Raw genomic sequence first — 15,692 nt, 5'->3', positions numbered from 1 at the left:
TATAGTATGCAAATTATATCACAATAAGGCTGTTTTAAAAAAAAAAAAAAACCTGTGTAGGGGTGCCTGCATGACTCAGTCGGTTGGATGTCTGATTTTGGCTCAGGTAATGATCTCACAGTTCATGAGTTCGAACCCCACGACAGGCTCTGTGCTGACAGCTCAAAACCTGAAGTCTGCTTTGGTTCTGGTTTCTGTGTCTCCCTCTCTGCCCGTCTGCCACTTGTGCTCTGTATCTCTCTGTCTCTCTCTCTCTCTCTCAAAAATAAACATTAAAAATTTTTTTTAAAAATCCTGTGTACATTTCTTTAAATGTAGACATGAACATCACACATTATTTTTATTGCTTTTCCCTTACTTTACCAGAAAAAAAGAATGGCAGCCAGTAGTAGAAGTAGAAGTTGAAGTTGAGAATATACTAGTTGATGATCTCAGGATATAGAGCCCTGGCAGAAACACAGAAATGTCAGGCAAGAAGTCATGGATGCAGGTGCTATTAAAAAGGTTTCAGCATAAAACCAAAAAGTTTAAAGAGAAGTTCCATAAGTAGTATTTCAACAAGTGTCAAACCATTTCTTTCAGCAAATACACTCAACAGAATAATTTTTTTTAAATATTAACTATTTAACATACAATGTTTTACTAAGAAGGAAATAAAATGTTCTTTAAAATATTCCTTTTATTAAAATCTGAAAGTAACATATTTTGGTATGACCTAGTCACCTATGGTTAACCTACCTCAAATTCATGTTTTCCTATAAAGTAGCATCAGTACTGTTAAAGATGACATGTAGGGATGACATTTGATAATCACAGTTCCTAAGTGGCTTTACAAGCTTCAAAGAATCACTACAATGCTGATTAGAAGGATCATGCTGTTTTAATCAATCACTTCCTGGAAGCTGGAATATGAAGCATTGATAGCGGCCAAGCGATTATGATTACTAAAAACTGAGCTCACAGAAATTTCCTATCTTAAAAACAAAACAAAAACAAAAACGGAAACAAAACAAAAAACAACCTCAAACAAAAAAAGCCCTGTAAGTGCAAAGATCACCTGCAACAACAGAGGTAATTAATTTCTTCTACAATTCGTCTGAAACAAAACTGACATTAAATGGTAAGAAAAGAATATTTTTGTTTTATTAAAAAAAAAAATCGGGGCGCCTGGGTGGCGCAGTCGGTTAAGCGTCCGACTTCAGCCAGGTCACGATCTTGCGGTCCGTGAGTTCGAGCCCCGCGTGGGGCTCTGGGCTGATGGCTCAGAGCCTGGAGCCTGCTTCCCATTCTGTGTCTCCCTCTCTCTCTGCCCCTTCCCCGTTCATGCTCTGTCTCTCTCTGTCCCAAAAATAAATAAAAAACGTTGAAAAAAAAAATTTTTTTAAAAAAGTTATAACATTTAATTCCCTCAGAAATGTTTTTTTTTCCTTAAGTCTGTTACAGTCAGAATAGCAGCACATGTATTTAACCAACAAATATTTACTGAATGCTTACTATTTCAAGGCACTACTGTTTAAGACTCTGGAGATTCAGTGATAAAACCGATAAGCTCCTGCCCTCATGGAGCTTATATTCTAACAGAAAGCTGTACACAAACATGTAAAAGTAACAGTATGTCAATGGCAGTGAGTATTATGGAGAAAAATAAAGGAAAAATGGAAAGAAGGAAGGGAAAGGTAATTGTTATTTGGTCAGGAAAATTTGTATTTCACCACAGATCTGAAGAAAGTAGGGGAACACACCATGCAGCTATCTGGGCAAGAGGAATTAAGGCAATAGGAACAATAAATACAAAGGACCTGAGGAAGTGGATATGCCTTCCTCACGTTTAGGCATACCTTAAGAAATGTTTAAGACATGTTTAAGAATTACCAATGAAGGGTTTCTGGGTGGCTCAGTATGTTAAGTTTCCCACTTTGACTCAGGTCATGATCTCACCGTTCATGAGTTCAAGTCGCGTTGGGCTCTGTGCTGACAGCTCAGAGCCTGGAGCTTGTTTCAGATTCTGTGTCTCCCTCTCTCTCTGCCCCTCCCCTGCTCACACTCTGTCTCTCTCTCAAAAATAAATAAACATTTATTCTTATTTATTTATTTAGTTTATTTAAGAGAGCATGGAAGAACAGGGGAGAGGCAAGAGAAAGAAGAAAAGAGAGAATTCCAAGCAGGCTCTGCACTGCCAGCACAAAGCCCGATGCGGGGCTGAAACCCATTAACTGTGGGATCATGACCTGACCTGACCTGAAATCAAGAGTTGGATGCTTAACTGACGGAGCTACTCAGGTGCCCCTCAAAAATAAGTAAACATTTAAAAAAAATTTTTTTTTAAGAATTACCAATGAGGTTTGAGATTACTCCTTTCTGCCCGTGGACGCCGCCGAGTAAGCATCGTGAAAGTCTCCCCTCCCACCGCCGTCATGTCTAAGTCAGAGTCTCCCAAAGAGCCTGAACAGCTGCGGAAGCTTTTCATTGGAGGTTTGAGCTTTGAAACAACCGATGAGAGTCTGAGGAGCCATTTTGAGCAATGGGGAACGCTTACGGACTGTGTGGTAATGAGAGATCCAAACACCAAGCGCTCCAGAGGCTTTGGGTTTGTCACCTATGCCACTGTGGAAGAGGTGGATGCAGCCATGAATGCAAGGCCACACAAGGTGGATGGAAGAGTTGTGGAACCAAAGAGGGCTGTCTCGAGAGAAGATTCTCAAAGACCTGGTGCCCACTTAACTGCGAAAAAGATTTTTGTCGGTGGCATTAAAGAAGACACTGAAGAACATCATCTAAGAGATTATTTTGAACAGTATGGGAAAATTGAAGTGATTGAAATCATGACTGACCGAGGCAGTGGCAAAAACAGAGGCTTTGCTTTTGTGACCTTTGATGACCATGACTCTGTAGACAAGATTGTCATTCAAAAATACCATACTGTGAACGGCCACAACTGTGAAGTAAGGAAAGCTTTATCTAAGCAAGAGATGGCTAGTGCTTCTTCCAGCCAAAGAGGTCGAAGTGGTTCTGGGAACTTCGGTGGTGGTCGTGGAGGTGGTTTTGGTGGGAATGACAACTCTGGCCGTGGAGGAAACTTCAGTGGGCGAGGTGGCTTTGGCGGCAGTCGAGGTGGTGGTGGATATGGTGGCAGTGGGGATGGCTATAACGGATTTGGTAACGATGGAAGCAACTTTGGAGGTGGTGGAAGCTATAATGATTTTGGCAATTACAACAATCAATCTTCAAATTTTGGACCCATGAAAGGAGGAAATTTTGGAGGCAGAAGATCTGGCCCCTATGGTGGTGGAGGCCAATACTTTGCCAAACCACGAAACCAAGGTGGCTATGGCGGTTCCAGCAGCAGCAGTAGCTATGGCAGTGGCAGAAGGTTTTAATTACTGCCAGGAAACAAAGCTTAGCAGGAGAGGAGAGCCAGAGAAGTGACAGGGAAACTACAGGTTACAACAGATTTGTGAACTCAGCCAAGCACAGTGGTGGCAGGGCCTAGCTGCTACAAAGAAGACATGTTTTAGACAATACTCATGTGTATGGGCAAAAAACTCGAGGACTGTATTTGTGACTAATTGTATAACAGGTTATTTTAGTTTCTGTTCTGTGGAAAGTGTAAAGCATTCCAACAAAGGGTTTTAATGTAGATTTTTTTTTTTGCACCCATGCTGTTGATTGCTAAATGTAATAGTCTGATCATGACGCTGAATAAATGTGTCTTTTTTAAAAAAAAAAAAAAAAAAAAAAAAAAAAAGAATTACCAATGAGGTTTTGTTTGTTTTTTAGGGTCTATGAAGGGCTACTTTTACACCCCTACATCAAATATAGTAATAAAACATTTACTATGAAATATTTGTAAATGGCTGTTGCTCAAACTATTTGAGAATAAACCATCATAATCACTACATCTACAGACTTCCAGCACTTTAATTCAGTGCCCAGCACATGCTTAGTAAGTATGAAACAAAGACAAGAGAGAAATAGATAAAGCTAAATAAGAAAAATACTGCTAAGATTCCACCAAAGAAAGTTTGGAGCATGGGCTACTATTCCATCAGGCATGGGAAGAGGTTGTAAGGCAAAAACAAAAAGTAGTCTACCCCCTAATCTCTCCAAACTTCAAAGTCTAACTGCAGGATACAGAGGAGGGAACTATACTCAAAGACTTATGTCCATTAATTATCTTAGGAAAGCAGACTGTTTACAAATGCTCTAACATCAATCTAAAAGCTTGCTTATTTTCCTAACACTCTTTTCATTCGTATTTGTTGAATCTGACAAATCAAAAAGTTATTCCTCGCATTATTGGGACAACTGGTGAAATCAGAGTAATATCTATAGATCAGATAATAGTATCAAGGTAATTTCCCATTTTGGTAACTGTACTGTCGTTATGTAAGAAAGTCCTTGTTTTTAGAAGATAAACACTGATGTATTTAGGAATACAGGAGCATATCTCAAAGAGTCTAGGAAAAAAATTAAAGTATACATACAGGAAAAAGAAAACAAATGTGGTAAAATGTTAACATTTGAAGAGTGGAAAAAGGGTGAGGGAGAGTACTGCATGAATAGTTTCCTTCATCTTATTATATGCTTTCATTTGTAGAAATGAATAATAAATTATCATTCCATAGACAACTATAATAAAAATAATTAAGAAAAAATTATCTCTGTATTTACACTTCTTTTTTTTTTTTTTTTAATTTTTTTTTTCAACGTTTATTTATTTTTGGGACAGAGAGAGACAGAGCATGAACGGGGGAGGGGCAGAGAGAGAGGGAGACACAGAATCGGAAACAGGCTCCAGGCTCTGAGCCATCAGCCCAGAGCCTGACGCGGGGCTCGAACTCACGGACCGCGAGATCGTGACCTGGCTGAAGTCGGACGCTTAACCGACTGCGCCACCCAGGCGCCCCATGTATTTACACTTCTTTGAACGTCAGGTTCTTCATCTGAAAGTGAAAATACCACCATCTTCCATAATCAAATGACCACTATGAACCTCAAATGACAAAATCCACATGAAAGCACTCTGTACTTTCAAATCATTTTTGTAAGACTAGTATGGCCTTTTCCCTGTATCCCACACTTTTCCTGCTAATATCACCTACTATTATTAAAAGGCCAAAATCTGCACTTCCCATTCCACTGATTATATATGATATAAAATAATAGTTTTTAAGGAGAAATAACACATTAAAGGTACATAGATTATGGGACTTCTCAATATCAGAAATACAAGAAAGTATTTTTTATAATTGAGAAAATGTGGCATATCTCTTCTCTAAACATCACATTCTTTTATTTTTTTTTTTAATGCTTATTCATTTTTGAGAGGGAGACATGGAGCGTGAGTGGGGGAGGAGCAGAGAGAGGCAGACAGGCTCCAAGCTGTCAGCACAGAGACTGATGCATGGCTCGAACTCACAAACTGAACTCACGAACTGTGAGATCATGACCTGAGCTGACATTGTCAGGTGTTCAACCAACTAAGCCACCCAGGCACCCCGCTAAGCATCAAATTCTTAATAACCAATCTGGACACCACACCATCACCAATTAAACATGCCCAAGATGAAATTCACCTCTCCACTTAACTCTTCCCTCTTACCCTCCTTTTCACACAGCTCTTCCTGATTCCTCCAACTCAGCTGGTAATAACACTACCCAGCTAATGACTTAAGGAGAGAAATAAAGAAGTCATTCTTAACTCCTCTTTCTTGCATCATCCATAACCATTCCATCAAGCAAACACCCTAATCATTTTATTTTTTGAATTTTTTTCAAATCCATGACTAATCTCATTCCAGCTGGGCCTCTGCCCCAGTTCAAGATCTCAACATCTAGAGTCCTAGACTACTACAATGTCCTCTGAAATAACCTCCTGGATATAAACACTGCTTTTCAGACTTACAAACCATCAGATAAAGTTTAACTCCCCTAAGCATCACTTAACAAGGCCCTTCATGGTCAGCTTCACCTACTTCCCTAGCCCAACTTCTAGTAATACTGAAATTTTTTTTAAGATTTCTCCTAACCACTTAAGAAGAATTATTACATTTTGGATTTTATTGTCTTGTTTTGTTAATTTGTCCGTTTCTTTCTAAAGTTTCTAGCAGTATAAGTTTTTGCAAATCTCAAAAAGAGATTTTCACATATATTCCACAGCCAAGACAAAAAGGAAATTTTCTAATTCTGAGCCTTGTGAGAAAAATGCCACTAGAAAAATGGATCATGGTTATCAGAAATACAAGATTAGTCTAGGCTTGTGGGCAAAAAGTAAATGCGGCAAAGGGAATCAACTTATACTCAAGAATTTCCTTACAAGTTAAGACTGAAGTAGGGCTGTATATAATGATATGCCTAATGACCACTGAACAAAGAAAGTCTTTAAGTTGAAATGGGAGAAAACTTTATATATATTTACCCTAGTACCAATGACCAAGAAAAAAATAAAAATACAGGAAACACAGCTTGTGTGGAGAAGGGAACAATTAATAAAATATTCTGTTTTTGTCATTTAACAAAATCTGCTCTGAGAAAAATCAGCAAGTCATATAACTTTTTATTTCCCAATCAACAGCACGAAAATAATACATTAAACTTAAAATTTAACATATTTTTTCTGGAATCCTCATGCATTTATAGTCTTCTAAGACCTTTAGGTAGGAGCACCTGGGTGGCTCAGTTAGTTAATTGTCTGACTCTTGATTTTGGCTCAGGTCATGATTTCATGGTCAGTGGTGAGATGGAACCCTACATCAGGCTCCATGCTGGGCATGGAACCTGTTTAAATTCTCTCTCTCCCTCTTCTTCTGCCCCTCCCCAACTTGTGTGCATGTGCACGCACGCGTGCATGCACATATGCACTCTCTAAAAACAAAGAAAAAAAAAAGACCTTTAGGTAAAAATACCTAAGAAAAATGAGAATTAATGCCCAAATATGTCTCCCCAATATACTAAAGAAAAAAATGCCATAGTTCTATTAAACAGTGTAACTAGAAACAAATTCACCTAAAAGTACCACTTGAAAATGTGTTAGATTTATGCATTTTTAATACTAAGTTTTAAATGTCTGTTTTAAATGCCAAAATAATTCACTTTTAAAAATAAGTGTTTTATTTTCTTCTGGTCAAGGCAAAAGTAAGAAGAAAATAAGACCATACTCTCAATGGCTTCCACACATATGAATTAAATTTTATTTTCTCCTGTTAATCTATCTCTCATGTCAATTTAATTCTTAGACCAGCCAGAAGAATTCTGAAGGGTAAAGAAAATGTTTCCTCCCCAACAATTCTTAATCCTACATTTTATTCTAATATTATTCTAATTCCCAATGTTAAATTCTAGAAACTATATTAAACACTGGTTTATTTAATATACCCTAGGCCTATTTATTAGCAACTCAATTATTCTATTTTTTTCTTTCATTCCTGAATTCTAGGTCCCATTATTATTAGATACACATTCATGCCAAAATTCTAGAAATACTCATCACATAAAATAATTCAGAAAATCGTGGATAGGTATCTTAATTTTGATTAATGGGGGTACCATATGGCAGTATGAGAAAGAGTTAATTTATTTCCATTTGTTCATTAATACAAAAGCACTTATTAAATACAAGTAGGGTTACATAATTTTTTAAAAATATGTGAATATTTCAAGTGTCCAGAAAATAAATGGAATGACAGTACAATCTAAACAATAATATGAACCCACTTTAATCTCTATTTTACACAGATCCTATAGTAGTTTACCAAATCACCCTCTGTGCAGCTAGATAAAAGTTTCTTTCAGAAACAGTTTACTATGGTATATATCTGGTCCACATGAAACCGTGAGAAAAGGCAAGTTCAAAAAATGCAATATCAATAAACACGATCTCCACTAAAAACAAGAAATTAGTTCATCAGTTTTAGCTTAAAATGAAAAGCCTAAGTGGGGGGAAGTAACCTTTTTTCACTACAAGACTTAATTTTTTTTGTTTCTGCTATCAAAATATAAGTTGGTAGTTATAATAAAGAGGATACAAGCAAGTAAAGAAACCAAAAGTGGGTTACTATTGTACAGTCAGGAAGTGAACATAGCAGAGATTTTCAGACTGCAGATAATGACCATATATATGTTATAGCTATTCTGAAGTAAACATAACAAAACAGAATGTGCAATACTATAGTAAGAATAAATGTTATTCAAGAAACATTTCTTTCAGTTGTATGTATGTATATATATATTGAGGCACCATGCAAAATGCTTTTTCCTCAATGTGTCTCAGAGACAAAAAGTTTGAGGCCACTGCTGACTCCACCATTTCACTGTGGGCTGGGACACACTTCCTAAGCTTTTAGCTTCTTTATTTGTGAAATGGTGCAGAAAACAGATATTTGACAATGGTCACAGAAAACATTAAATGAGGTAATGTACACAAAATAACAGTATCTGACACAGATAAGTTCTTGATAAGTATTAACTTTAATTAACATACCTCCCAATTATACATGGTAGTTATTACCCTCTAGATTTTGGCTTAATAGATTTTTAATTTTAATTTTTTTTTTTTTTAAATTTTTTTTTCAACGTTTTTATTTTTATTTTTGGGACAGAGAGAGACAGAGCATGAACAGGCGAGGGGCAGAGAGAGAGGGAGACACAGAATCGGAAACAGGCTCCAGGCTCTGAGCCATCAGCCCAGAGCCCGACGCGGGGCTCGAACTCACGGACCGCGAGATCGTGACCTGGCTGAAGTCGGACGCTTAACCGACTGCGCCACCCAGGCGCCCCTCATTTTAATTTTTAAGTAAGATCACTTAGATCATCTAAAAACAAAAATCGAAGAATAAGCCATAGCAATAAATGAGTCTTAAATCAAAATAAGATCAACCAACTTTGTTGTCAAATTCTTGACCAATCACCAAGCCAAGATATGAACAGAATGATAAAGTTTGGTGCCTGTGTTTCCCTTTTGGTTCCCTTCTCTGTTTCTAATTATACAATTATTCAAACATTTTCTCTTCCTAACCAAATGCTGTAATTCTATGCCATTCAGGCCTTCATTCAATAGTAAAAATACCAAACTTCACACAATTATAATAGACCTTGAGTTCATGAAGAAGTTACTCAATGAGGCAGCATAAAAGCTCTTTTACAAAAAAAGACCTGGTTTTGAAACACCTATCAGACATTTATGACTATGGAACTATAGACAAAACATATGACGTCTCTAAATATCAGTTTCCATAACTACAAAATAGGGTGAATTCATCTATCTCTTAGGGTCCCTCAAAATTAAACAAGCACTTAGCACAAAGAGAACTATATATATGAATTCCTGTCCCCCCCCCACCAACAAGGCCAGTCTGTCACTCTGTAAACATTTCAAGTAATAAAATTGTCCCAATTTTAGAGACTACTCCAATCATGTGCAACTATATCTATTAGAAAATTCTTACAGTGATATGAAAATGCCATGAGTTTAAAGGAGGAAAATATCATGATGAGCTGAAGTAGTTGGGAGGCAGCTTCATTCAAAGACAGTTTCGTGAATGAAGTGTAACTTGGAAATGGGCCTGGAAATATAGATGAGATTTGGATGAGCAGAAAAGACTCAGAAGGTTAATTGTTCATTCACTCATTCACTGAGTTACTGCCATCAAATATGTGCTGAATGCTTACTATGTGCCAAGAACTTTCTAGATGCTAGGGATCGAGCTGGGAACTAAAGCAGATTTAGTCTCTTCCTTCAAGAACTATATATCCCAGTGGAGCAAGACAGAGAAACAAACAAGTTATAAAATGTATAAGATGTCAGATTTTAAGATAAAGTCTATGGAGGAAAAAAATTAAGTGGGTAAGGAGGATAAGAAGTGCTTAAAAAAAAGAATGGATACTATTTTAAGTACAGTGGTCAGGGAAGACAACACTGATAAAGTGGCATTTAAACAGAGCCCTAGGCACTTTCTATAGGCGAAAGCGGGCAACAGACTGTGCATCCCCGCCTCACCAGGTTCCTGTGGAAGTAAAGTAGAATTTCATAAGAACATAATGGATGGAGAAGAGAAAACCTATGGTGGCTGTGAAGGCCTGACGGATGCCATGAGTGTCAAATTGGTATCTTCAGGTGGTCATGAATTTATTGTCAAAAGAGAGCATGCACTAACATCTGAAACAGTAAAGCCATGTTGAGTGACCCAGCTCAGTTTGCAGAGAACAAAAGTAATTAAGACAATTTTAGACAGATTCTTTCACATGTGCTATCAAAAGTATGCATGTATTTTACCTACAAGGTTCACTACACTGACAACTCCATGGAGATTCCAAAATTCCCAACTGAAATTTTACTGGAACTGCTGATGGCTGTGAACCTCCCAAATTGTTAAATAAGTTATAATTAATTAACAAACACATACATAGATAGATAAGTAAATAACAAATAAATTCCTAAAGCAAGGAGCCAGTTAGAAAGAAAACAGCAAAGTTTTCTTTGTGTAAGTGCAAAGGCCCTGACAACAAAAACCAAGCACACATGTAGAGGTGGGAACTCACAGTATCTTTGATCAACAGTACCTAACAGAAAACAAGGGAGGACAGCATAAGTGAAAATACAGCCTGAAGACATTGCAGAGACACTTGACTTCTAAATTTGATTTTATACTATTAGCAAGAAGAGCCGCTAAACAGTTTTGAACAGCCCAGTGAAATGAATGAAATCACAGCTTAAGAAAAAACATACAATCAATACTCAACTTATTCAGAGTTTGTGCTTATTGCTAACTACACAAAACTACTTTTTGTACAAAAAGTTATTTGGGGGAACCCATGTGGCTCAGTCAGTTAAGCATCCTACTCGATTTCAGCTCAGGTCATGATCTCACGGATAATGAGTTCAAGCCAGGAGTCAGGCTCTGCACTGACAGTGCTGAGGCCGTTTGGGATTGTGTCTCTCTCCCTCTGTTTCTCACCTCCTTGCACACTCTCTCTCTCCCTCTCAAAATAAATAAATAATTAAAAAAATAAGTAACTTGTGGGGTGTCTGGGTGACTCAGTCAGGTAAGCATCCGACTCTTGGTTTCCACTCAAGTCATGATCTCACAGTTTGTGAGTTGGAGCCCCACCTTGGGTTCTACAGTGATAGTGCAGAGCCTGTTTGGGATTCTCTCTCTCCCCCTCTCTCTGTCCCTTCCCTGCATGTGTGCTTTCTCTCAAAAATAAATAAATAAACTTGAAAGAAGAAAAAAGAAAAGTAACTTGTTTCCTCTTCACTTTCTTTAGATGCTGGCTCAATTAATACCAATTTTCAGCTTAATGTGGAAAAAATAATTTAAATAACTAGTGACTCTATACAGAACTGTTACTTTTAAAAAGCCTTTGATATGGTGAAGGCAGAAACTATTGGCTAAAATGATATTCTGAATTAGCTACAGAGTTCAATTACTTTCTTTCAAGTTCACAAATAATAAAGATGGCTAAATAAGCCCATTTAATATCTTTGTGGGGGGAGGTGGTTTGGTTTCTTTTGTCTTTTTTTAATTTTTTAATGTTATTTATTTTTGAGAAAGACAGAGTGAGAGCGGGGGGGGGGGGGAGGAGGGGGGCAGGCAGAGAAAGTGGGAAACACAGAATCGGAAGCAGGCTCCAGGCTCTGAGATGTCAGCACAGAGCCCAACAAGGGGCTTGAACCCACGAACTGTGAGATCATGATCTGAGCCAAAGTCAGATGCTTAACCGACTGAGCCACCCAGGTGCCCTATTTCTTTGGTTTTTTTAAGTAGGCTCCACACCCAGCACAGAGCCCAATGCAGGGCTTGAACTCATGATCCTGAGATCACAACCTGAGCTGAAATCGAGTCAGATGCTTAACCAACTGAGCCACCCAGGAATCCCATTATCTTTGATATCAGTAATAAAACAATAAAACATTGATATATTAAGATTTTTAACAAATAACACTGTGGTATATATTATTCTTGGTTGCATGTTTAGCATAAAGAAAAAATGCAAATATTAAGCCAAATTCTTTATCACTTTGAGAATAGAAAGCTATAATTAACATGTGTTCAACAAGAGAAAACAGAATTAGATTATCTTTGAAACATGAAATATTTTATAGCATGAAAAATTATAATCAAATGTTTTAATTTTCGTTTAATTTGTTGCAAAAATGTTTCCAAATTATTTGAAAACCATAAACCTCAAAAAAACCTAAAGACAATAAACATGAAAATCACCCAAGGTACATTAAAACAAATGCTTAAAACTACAAATGAATAGAAACATCTTAAAAGCAACTGGGGGAAAGAAATGCATAATGTACAAAGGAACAAATACAATGATGACAATTTTCTCATCAGAAATAATGCTAGCTAGAAGACAGTGAAACAATATCTTAAAAGTACTGAAAGTAAAATATTGTCCACTGAGAACTGTTTACCTGCTAAAATACCTTTCAAAAGCAAAGGTGACTTAAAGACAACAGCAATCAATGAAACAAAAAAGGAAACCAAGGTCAATGAAAATACAAGTTGATTCCTTGAGAATATTATTAAAATTGATAAATCTTTTAACCCAAATGATTAGGAAAAAGAGATAAAACACAAATGACCAATAACAGGAATAAGAGAAGTGGCATCACTACAGATTCTACAGATACTAGAAAGATAACAAGTAAATATTATGAACAACTTTATGCTAAGAAATTCACCAATTCTTTGAAAGACACAAATGAGCTCCTTCCACAAGAAAAAACCTGAATAACCCAGTATCTATTAAAGAAATTGAATCTATAGTTAAAAACCTTCCAGCAAAACTTCTAGGCCCAGATGGTTTCACTAGGGAAATCTACCAAACAATTAAGGAATGATACAAATTCTACACAAGTATTCAGGAAACTGGGCGGGTGGGGGGGGCGGGGGGATAAAATGGTAGGAGGTAATTCCCAATCCATTCTATGAGGCCAACATAACCCTGATACCAAAACCAGACAAGGACATCATAAGAAATGAAACTTAAAGATCAATACCCTTCACAGATATTTGCAAAAATTCTTAATAAAGTTTTAGCAAACCAAATCCAGGAATATATGAAAAAGATAATACATCATGACCAAGTGTGGTTTGTCCCAGGAATGCAGGTTAGTTTAACATTCAATCAAAATTAAACGTAATTCCCTATACTAAAGAACAACAAAACTATGATCTCAATATATGCAGATAAAGTATTGATAATATTCAACATCCCTTTCTGATATTCAAAAGTCTTGACAACTAAAAATAGAGGGGAACTTCCTCAATTCCACAAAAGAAAATCTGTGAAAAACCTTTGGTCAACACATATTTAAGGGCGAAAGTGCGCATGCTTTCTCCTTTAACATCATGAACAAGACAAGGAAGTCAGTCCACTGTCACCACTCCTACTTTACTAAAAATTCTAGCTAGTGAAATAAGGTAGGAAAAAGAAAAGTAAAGGCATCCAAATTGGAGAGGAAGTAAAAATTGTCTTTATTTGAGGATAACAAATCAGCTAGGTAGGAGATCTGAATCTATTTTTTTTTTAAAGTTACTAAAACAAATACATGAGGTTAGCAAGGTTGCAGAATACAACATAAAAATGCAAAAACCTACTGTATTTCTATATTCCAACAATAATCAAAAATTGAAATGCTAAAAAATCCATTTACAATAACATTTAAAAATAAAAACTACTTAAAAATAAATCTGACAAGGGGCACCTGGGTGGCTTAGTTAAGCGTCCAACTTCGGCTCAGGTCATGATGTCACAGCTAGTGAGTTTGAGCCCTGTGTTGGGTTCTGTGTGGACAGCTTCAGATTCTGTGTCTCTGTCTCTCTCTGCTCCTCCCCCACTGGCACTCTGTCTCTTTGTCTAAACACTAAATAAACAGTAAAAATTTTTTAATTTATAAAAATAAATAAATCTGAGAAAAGACCTGTATCCTGAAATTTTCAAAATATTGCTGAAAGAAATAAAATCTAAATAAATGGAGAGATATATATGCTCATGGACTGAAAGCCTCTATACTGTTAGAGATGTCAATTTTCTCCCAAATGAATTTACATATTCAAAGCAATTCCAATTAAAAGCCCAGATGATTACTTTCTAGAAACTGACAAACTGGTTTTAAAATTCATATGTTAATTCAGGGAACCTAGAATAGCAACAACAACTTTGAAAAAGAATAACAAAGTTAGAGACTTACACTATCTGACTTCAAGACTTATTATAAAGTTACAGTAACATGGATATTGTAATATTAGCATAAAAGTAAACAAATCAATGGAGCATAACAAAATCCAGAATTACTCCCAGAGACATACAGTTTTTTGAGAAAGGTGCAAAGGAGATTCAAAGATAATCTTTTCAAGAAATGGTGCTGGAACAGCTGAAAACCCATATGCAAAAAAATTAACTTTGATTCATAACTTGAATCATATACAAAAACAACTCAAAATGAATCATGGCCATAAATATAAAATCGTAAAATTTTTAGGAAACAGCATAGGAGGAAAGCTTCAGAATTTGGGTTAATAGTACTCAGACTTGCCATAAAACATAATCCATAAAAGGGAAAATTAATAAACTGGACCTTATCAAAACTGTAACAGACCATGTGAAAAGGATGTAAACACATGCTACAGAATATGAGAAAATATATGCATATCTAACAATAAACTAGTATCTAAAATATATAAAGAACTTTCAAAACTCAATAGTATCTTGACAATGGGGGGGGAAGGGCATGTGGGTGGTTCAGTAGGTTAAGCATCCCACTCTTGGGTTTCAGCTCAAGTCATCATTTTGGGGTTTCCTGAGTTCAAGCCCCCTGTACAGCTCTGTGCTGCCAGCTTGAAGCCTGTGTGGGATTCTCCCTCCCTCTCTGCTCTTCCCCCACTCGCGCTGTCTCTATCTCTCTCAAAATAAATAAACTTAAAAAAAAAAGTCTTGGGGCGCCTGGGTGGCTCAGTCGGTTAAGCGGCAAACTTCAGCTCAGGTCATGATTTCGCGGTCTGTGGGTTTGAGCCCCGTGTCGGGCTCTGTGCTGACAGCCTGGAGCCTGTTTCAGATTCTGTGTCTCCCTCTCTCTGACCCTCCCCCGTTCATGCTCTGTCTCTGTCTCAAAAATAAATAAACGTTAAAAAAAAAAATTTAAAAAAAAAGTCTTAAGTGTATAAAAAAACTCAACAGTAAAAAAAAACTCTATTAGAAATAAAAAACATAGATTTATTTCACTGAAGAGAACATACAGATGGCAAAATAAGCATGTGAGAAGATGTTTGAAAGCATTAGCTATTAGGGAAATGCAAATCAAAACCAGTATCACTATCATTACACATCCAAAGGTACATGGCAAAGAAAGAAATTCATTGCAACTGTAAGAACTACTTCATTAAAATAATAATCCTTGTTATTTAAATTTAAAACATTAGAATACACTGTTGATTGAACTGTGATATGGAAACATTCTTTAATCTGCACTGTCCAACATGGTAGCTACTAGCCACAGGTGGCTATTAAGCCTTGAATGTGGCTAGTGGGAATAAGGAACTGAAAATGTAACCTCAGTTAAATAGCCAAATATGGCTATTGGCTACCACATTAGACAGAATAGGTCTAGAACTTTCAAAAAATTTCAAAAAAGAATACAAACGCAAACGATGTAAAAATAATCATTAGTGTAGTGGGTATGC

At 36.6% G+C, this 15,692-nt stretch overlaps 1 protein-coding gene and 2 pseudogenes across 5 annotated transcripts in view; 2 read left to right on the top strand and 1 right to left on the bottom strand.

The window, feature by feature from the left end:
• SMAP1 (small ArfGAP 1) overlaps window positions 1-15,692 on the bottom strand; it is a 251,040-nt gene that overhangs the window by 160,723 nt on the left and 74,625 nt on the right. The gene's annotated exons all lie outside the window — the stretch shown is intronic.
• On the top strand, window positions 2,352-3,693 carry LOC147581020 (heterogeneous nuclear ribonucleoprotein A1-like; annotated as a pseudogene).
• Window positions 10,004-10,370, top strand: LOC112862152 (elongin-C pseudogene; annotated as a pseudogene).

The sequence above is a fragment of the Puma concolor genome, chromosome B2 (assembly GCF_028749965.1).
Source record: "Puma concolor isolate L17-30 chromosome B2, mPumCon1.1.hap2, whole genome shotgun sequence".
NCBI classification, from domain to species: Eukaryota; Metazoa; Chordata; class Mammalia; order Carnivora; family Felidae; genus Puma; species Puma concolor.
Note: the sequence above shows the minus strand (reverse complement) of the source record. Positions and strands in the feature narration are given on the sequence as shown.